At 46.6% G+C, this 8,145-nt stretch overlaps 1 protein-coding gene across 3 annotated transcripts in view; it reads right to left on the bottom strand.

Moving 5' to 3' along the window:
* Positions 1–8,145, bottom strand: part of NECTIN1 (nectin cell adhesion molecule 1) — a 215,949-nt gene that overhangs the window by 63,790 nt on the left and 144,014 nt on the right. The window lies entirely within an intron of this gene.

The following is an 8,145-nucleotide window of genomic DNA, read 5'->3' as shown; positions in this document are numbered from 1 at the left end:
CCCCACACTGGGGTCCACAAGTGCACATGTGCGTCCCCTTGGCAGACCTTCAGAAACTCATGATGTCCGATAGGCTCGCACTACTGACCCACACAGAGTCCGAGCTAACTACTTTGTTATGTTCTGCCTATAGTACAGGAATCTTCCCAGTCTGGCTGCCTACTCTTGAGAGCAAATAAAGCCTGTAAGGAACTTGGAGAGGGAGGTCGGCCCTAGCTCTTCTGTGGTTGTGCAGTGACTCCAGGCTAGCTCTGCGCTTGATCCTTCCTCCCAGCCAGGCTGACTGCTTCCCGACAGTGTCCAATTCTTGCAGTGAATTCCCTCTCTGCGCCCTCTTGCAAATGCCAACGTAAGATTCTTCCTGGATCTACTTGCCAAATATTTAGTCAATCCCCGAGATGGTTTCCTGTTCGTAAGGATTAATTCCTCATGAGGATCAGATCTCACGTGGTTCGTTCGTTTGCATGAGGGGTATTAAGAACTGACAGGCACCCAGATCAAGAAAGGCACCAATGAGATTGGACAAAGAGGTAGGAGGCCATGCTTGTTACACAGGCTAAACAATGGCACAGATGTCACCTCTTTTGACTGGGGCTGCACTGACTGCCAGTCTTCTTCTGGGTCCAATCCAAGGTGCTGGTTATCACCTTTAAAGCCCTACATGGCTTGGGGCCAGGTTATTTGAAGGACGGCTTTCCTCCTATTACTGTACATCCCCCTGACCCACTTGGATGGGAAGGGAGGCCAGTCCCATCTATTAGGGTGAACTTCTGGTGGGACCATGAAAAATGACCTTCTTGGTGTGATAAGAATTGAAAGAGAGAGAGAGAGAGACACACACAGAGAGAGATAGACAGACAGACAGAGGGAGAGAGACAGACAGACACAGAGAGAGAGACAAAAAAGACACAGAGAGAGAGACAGACAAACACACACACACAGAGAGAGAGAGACACACACACACAGAGAGAGACAGAGAGTCACAGAGAGACAGAGACAGAGAGTGAAAGAGAGAGACAGAGAGAGACAGAGACACACACACACAGACAGAGAGAGAGACAGATAGAGACACACACAGAGAGACACACACAGAGAGAAATAGAGAAATAGAGAAACAGAGAGAGAGACAGAGAGAGACAAAAAAGACACAGAGAGAGAGACACACACACACAGAGAGAGAGAGACAGACACAGAGAGAGAGAAAGAGAGAGAGAGACACACACACAGAGAAATAGAGAAATAGAGAAACAGAGAGAGAGAAAAGACACACAGAGAGAGACAGACACAGAGAGAGAGAGAGAGACAGAGAGAGAGAAAGAGAGACACACACACAGAGAGAAATAGAGAAATAGAGAAACAGAGAGAGAGAGAGAGAGACAGAGAGAGAGAGACAAAAAATACACAGAGAGAGACAGACACACACACAGAGAGAGAGACAGAGAGAGAGAGAGAGAGACACACACACACAGAGAAAGAGAGAGCGAGAGAAACAGAGAAAGAAACAGAGAGACAGAGAGAGATCTGTCCCAAGCCTTTTCCTCTGCCTTTTCTAGTTAGCAGACCCCTGGCCTTTCTTTTCCCACCCCTGAGTGTCAGATTGACATAACGACACTGCCTGGCTGGGGAATTGTGTGTTCCTGCTTGTCTACTGGAACTTTTCCACCACATGATATGGAAAAGGAGGAGACTCTGCGGAGGAGCTGAAAGATATGAACAGAAAACCCCGAAGGCTTGGCTTATCTCTCTGCCTCTGGCCTGAGCCTGTGTTACTTAAAAGTGGGGCTGAGTTTCTGGGAAGCCAAGACTGGTCCCCATGTCTGACGTGACACCATGTCCATCCTCTCTCCAAGAACCGAATCACACAAATCACACGCAAGAGAAAGCACCGGCTTGTCTTCCCAAAATAAAAAATAAAAAAAGTGAGCCGTTTCGCGCAAAGGGAACGGGCCCATTGAGTGCTGCCATAAAGTGCTAACCCTCTTTGTGAATTATTCCAAGCAAAATATAGAAGTGAGAAAAGGTGGCGTGGAAAGCGTGCGTGCAAAGACACCAGCTCTGTTCTGACTCCCATGCATTAAGTAAAACATTTGCACAAGGAAAAGAGTAAAACGGCAGCTGTTGTATTGGGGAAGGGTGAAGCCAACGCATCAGGGTCAAACACTACTAAGTTGGATCCCATTTGATGTATAATCTAAACAAAATCAAAAGGAAACAGTACTAAATATGCTCCGTTTAACAGACGCTGATTTAGCGGACTTTGGATTTAGCGGACTTTGGATTTAGCGGACTTTGGATTTAGCGGACTTTGGATTTAGCGGACTTTTTTTTTTTTGCTTCTGATTCTGTTTGCTACATTACAGATCTGTCCTTTAAATCAAGATTTCCTTATGGATTTAACAGACACTCTTTTCTCCGTAAAGGTTTATTACATGAAGGTTTCACTGTACAGTCAACATGATTACCTTCCAGTTCTAGATTTGGTGATTTCCTCCTGCTATGATTTTAGGCTTGTAATTACTTGCCCTTTTGGGCATACTGGATAACACCAAATGTTGACCAAAGACACTGACCATCACGTCTGTCTGATACACACCATGCTCTCCAATTCCCCACATGTGGACCTGGACTTCTCCTTCTAGGCCAGGAGTTTCAAACTCACGATGACACGTGTGTCGTTACGTGACGTATCACAACTTTCCCTTCCCCTTTGCTAAACTGGGGATGGACCTGGTCATCATGTGACGCATCTGCCCTGCGGGCCGTGAGTTTGACACCCCTGTTCTAGGCCAAAGGCCCTCTTCCCTCCCACCACCCTTTGACGTTTCACTCTGACACAGAGGACAGGACAAAGGTTCTGCAGAAACAGAGGCTGGATGGATTTTTCCACAAGGAACAGGCTACAAAAAAAAGGGGGAAGGGGTTTTCCTCTGCTACCCCCCACCCCCAGTTTGCACTCCCAGTTAAGGGCGATGCGTAGGAGGCAACACCTTGATAAGGCAAGCACATGTCAGCCCAACCCCGAGGTGAGCAAAGACATGTGTGAAGTGTGCTAGACGGAGGTTTTTCCAAGTCAGAACATCCTGAGGGGCGGAGGGGGAGAAAAAAATGTCTTGGTCCCAATTGTCTTCCTCTTTCACCCTTCCCCTTATTCTCAATTCAGTATCGAAAGGGATTCTTTTCACACAACCCTGTTGAGACTTGGTTGCCATGACATTTGAAGACAGTCTTCTGCCCCATGGGACTGCCTGTGAGAATTCAAACATCTGCATCCATTTTCTCTCTTAGAAAGGCTATTCCTTCCACCAGCCCATCCCTTCCATGGTTAGACCAACCTTGGGCTTCCAAAGCCCACTAGAACCCAATTCTGGACACTGTCAGGAATGCTATTCTCAACACAACTCAATACGGGCAACTGATTTCACAGATGCCAGGAAAGTCCATGGGTTAATAGATGCTAAGAATCTCTTCTGGTTCATCTAGAACAGGGGTCTCCAACCTTGGCAACCTGAAGACTTGTGGACTTCAACTCCAGAACTCTGGGAGGAATTCCTGGGAGTTGATGTCCACAAGTCTTAAAGTTGCCAAGGTTGGAGACCCCTGATTTAGAAGAAGAGAAAAAGGAGGGGAAGAAAGGAGAGAGGAAAGAAATCCAAGAAGAGAGCAGATGATGGGTCAAAGGGATCTTCTCAACATCAAAGGGATCTTCTCAGCACAGCCACTTGGTGGTGGTAGAGACCAAGGATTTCAGTTGTGTGGTTACCCTTCACAATACAATGGAAGTGAGGGATCCTTGGTGTTCTCTGAGCTTGATGATTTTCTTGAAGATGTTTCTTGCAGACAGTGCTACCCACGGATGACGTTACCTAGTTTGGGTCATGAAACATCTGCAAGAAAACCACCAAGCTCAGAGAGCACCAAGGACCTCTCACTTCAACCCTGAGCTACAAATATTCTCCTTTATTGGTACAATGGACATTTTAGCCTAAGGTTGCTTCTCCTGACCTGGACCCTCTTAAAAATTAGCAGATAATACAGGTAGTCCTTGACTTGGGGCAAATTCACTTAACTGTCTCACTTAGCAACAGAAATTTGGGGCTCAATTGTGGTCATAAGTTGAGGACTCTCTGTTCTGAAATGGAACAGGGATTCCTGCCTTCCTTCTTGTAGATTTGGCCTGTCCTCCAAAAGACGTTTTGGCTTAGTTTTGCTTTCTCCTTCGAACCCAAGGTAACCCTCCAAATCTTGGTTGTCCCCCTGATGTTCTGAACCACAACTCCTCAAATTTACCCAGCTGGGACAGAGGCCTTCAAGCTGGATATGGCATCTTTTAATCATACACAAGGCTCAGCAAACATGGTTGGTTGGGTCTCAGCTCTTACTTTTGCTAAGTGAATTTTCACACTGGTAAGATGGCTACTGATGGTTGGCCAAACCTCTTGCAGGTGTGAGTTGCCCTCTTCTGCCCTAGAAGACGCTACCTACTTCTCCTCCCCTGCATGGAAAGCCAGCAGGCCAGAGTGATTACAGCTGTTTGAATTATGTATATCCAGATTCTTATTTGAAAGTATAAATTCCTTGCTGGAATTCTTGTCTTGTTGTTTTGACCTTCTTGCCTCATACATATTTAATCTGAGAAAGGAGTGGCTTCTTCCTTTGGTTGTTTGTTTCCAGAGCAGAAGACGCACCTGACGCAATGGAGGACTGCAAATATGGGTGTCAACTCGCAAAGCATCCCTGGCCTGCTCTCGAGTTGCCATAGGTCAGGGGAGATGGGAAACCTGCGAAATGGCACAGCAGCCAAAGACAGATGCACATTCCACGCTTATCTCTCTCAAGGCTGTATCCCAGGGTTACCTACAGCAGCCGAAGGGGAATGACCTCTACAACCCGGAATGTGATTTATGACACACCCTGGGGGGGAGGGGGGGAAACAGGGTCATAAATGGAGTGTCAATTACGTAGGATCAGAGCTGGCTTCACTTGGGAATGTGCCGACATGAAGCTCCTAATAAATAACTGGATCTCTTTGGAAGCTTGACTTGAGACTCATGGTTTATTTAGGGCATCCTTCGTCACACTGACAGTGGGGTTCTTTCAGTGGTCCTCTCCAACGCGGGTATGTTTGATGGTGACAGATGTAATGGTCTTCAAAAATAAAATCTCTTCAAGGACGTTGGTGAGTCAAAGATGTCCATTCAGCACCCTCTCCTTCCTCCAAGTCAGATCTTCTTATGCGGTGCTTTTTCAAGGATGAATCCTCTAGGAGAACCAGTAGGCTGATGCTGGAGATCTTACCACCCAAGCTTGCCCTGAAATGCCAAAGTCCCTGGTGCCTGGATGAAATTGGAAGGAGAAAGAAGACCAAACGGAAGCAGAGCAGAGGGAAGGAGGGAGGTGGGATGGACTTAAGAGAGAACCACGGTCCTCCTTCCCATCTAGAAAGCTCTCCAATCCTACTGCCGTTAAAAAGAGCTACTATGGGTCTTTCCCTCCTCTTCTTTGCTCCCAACAGCTGTTGCATTCAAGTCAAGCATCCTGCCCCCGTGCCAACAGCAGCAGCAGCTGGAGCAGAAAAAAATCGAAGGATGGTGGTTTTTTGTCTGGTGAAGAGCCAAAATTGCAGCGTTCCTTTTATCCCACCAGAGAAGGACAATGGGAGATTTATTTAATAAGGAGTCCATGTGCTTTGGGGCCTGCAGGAGAGCCCAAAATCTCCTCTCCTAGACGAGGAAGCCTCCTGAGATCCATTCAGAGTTGAATTCAGTAGGTTCCCCCTGTTGCTGATGGGCAATTGGAGAAGATTCACCGGTCAAGTCTGAGTATGTCTTCTCGCGCAGCTGGACATGAAAAGGCCACATTCAGTTCTCTCTGCTGACTCCGGAGTCTCCGACTTACAACTCGAGGAAAGGTTCCATCAAGTTTCTAGACCTCAGGGAAGTCCAATCCCTCTCTGCCATCTGGCACTATGAGAAGTCCAAATGCAGAAGTCCTACATTGGTGGAAATGCTGCCATGGGTCTCCCTAGTGAAGTTTTTTCTTAACCTTGGCAACTTGAAGATCTGTGGACTTGACAACTTCCAGAATTTCCTCCAGCTAGCTTGGCAAAGAAATGTGTTTGCATGTTGCATGGAAGTTCCATGAAGTATGCGGTTTCTCCGTGGATTTGCAAAGCTGGCTGGAGAATTCTGGGAACTGAAGCCCATATTCAAGTCACCATGGTTGAGAGACATTGCCCTAGCATGTCACATCCATGGAGAAACAGCATATTTCATGGAACTTCCACACAACATGCAAACCAGAGTTTTAAATTTTTTTACTACGGGTTCTGTGTGTGTGGCTTGGTGGGCGTGGCATGGCTTGGTGGGCATGGCAGGGGAAGGATACTGCAAAATCCCCATTCCCTCCCCACTCCAGGAGAAGGATACTGCAAAATCCCCATTCCCTCCCCAGTCCAGGGGAAGGTTACTGCAAAATCCCCATTCCCTCCCCACTCCAGGGGAAGGTTACTGCAAAATCCCCATTCCCTCCCTTAGCATCTGGGACTCGGGAGGCAGAGAATAGATGGGGGTGGGGCCAGTCAGAATTTTTACTACCGGTTCTCCGAACGACTCAAAATTTCCTCTACCAGTTCTCCGGAACAGGTCAGAACCTGCTGAAAACCCACCTCTGATGCAAACATGTTTCTGATCAAAGAGAAGGAGAAAAAAGCATACTAGTTTCCCTAAAAGTTTGGATTTCCATGAAAGCAACTAACCTTAGCAGAAAGTACGGAAGTTTTTTTTCTTCCTTAGCATAAACAAGTTTCTAGTCATCAGTGTTTTCAAGTAAACACGTAGAGTTTCTTAAAATGTTTTTTTAAAGAACAGGGAGGGAAAACAGGGAAGGGCCTGCTGTAAATCTGAGCACCCACAGAGAACAATTAAGCATGCATATTTATTATTTATTTTGGCTTCTGATCCCTAATTCTGAAGTTCTAGTGCATTAATTTCCTAAAAAAAAATATATATATAACAAGTTGCATTTGTACCATCATGATAACTGTTATTTGGATTTATACTGTATATTACTTAAGACTTCAACAACGTCCTTCCATTTTTAAATCAACAATACAAGGTAATTCATACATGAAGCGAAGGGACGAAATACTGCAAATTCGACCCTAACTAATGCGTTCTGCTTCAATTCTAAAGCTTGTGAATTCCCAGTTCATTGACTTCCTCTGCTCCTTTCTCCTCTTTTCTTGTTTCTCTGTTCCCTGTTTTTCCTTCCTTACAGAAGTTTTCAAAAACACAGTAGAAGCAACCCCCCAAAAAGGATCTCTCTTGTGCTTTGCAGGCTGCCAAGCCTAGACATTGCCCAAAACACTTTGCACATGCTTAGGTAAACTCATGAATAACATCCTCAGCCTACCTCTTAAGTGTTTTGAAACAGATTCTCTGGTTTGCCTACAAGATAAGATGAACTCTTAAGGTGGTGCTGTAGAGGGGAGCTGTCACCACTTCCAGGACATTCTTAAATCTCCTCTGGCTTCAAAACTCACTTTGAATCCTAGTTTGTGGAGCAAATGAACCTCAGCAAATTGAGAAGCGTCTCCCCCAAAACCCTGGCCTGGATTTGGGGCTGGGAAAGAAGCTTGCAACCCCCACCCCCCACCCTTAGACAGTCTAACAGGGGGAGGGAGAACAGGGTGGGCTTAGTCAGCTTCAGGGTGGACCTCTTGAAAATCTATCCAGCAGTTTTGCAGCTGCCGCTGCTGTTTCAAGACCTGACAACTTTGGAGACTGGAACCAGCTGGCTCTTAATCTCACCTGCTTGCCTGTCAATCAGTCAAGAGTTTTGTGGCGGGGTAGAGGCCCCAGTCCCGTCTCTACTGGGGAGATTGGTTGGCGAGGCTTCCAGAGGTTGTCTGTCTATTGTGGCCACCGAGCTTTGCTCTTAAACAACATCTGCATAGGTGCCTAAGCCCTAGATGAAGGACGTTGGGCTTAAATTTCCCACTTTCCTTCCGATGGACGTGACCATCTCCCTCCCAACAGATTCTGGAAAAGGGCATCTCTTGTAGAGTGCTCCATCCTCCCTCCTTCCCTCCCTCTATCCCCAGCTGTTGCTGCTGGATCAAGGTATTGACAGCACTTGGGACTCAAA

Source organism: Pantherophis guttatus, chromosome 9 (assembly GCF_059756535.1).
Source record: "Pantherophis guttatus breed Tessera chromosome 9, ASM5975653v1, whole genome shotgun sequence".
Taxonomy (NCBI): Eukaryota; Metazoa; Chordata; class Lepidosauria; order Squamata; family Colubridae; genus Pantherophis; species Pantherophis guttatus.
This window is presented reverse-complemented; position numbering and strand designations above follow the sequence as displayed.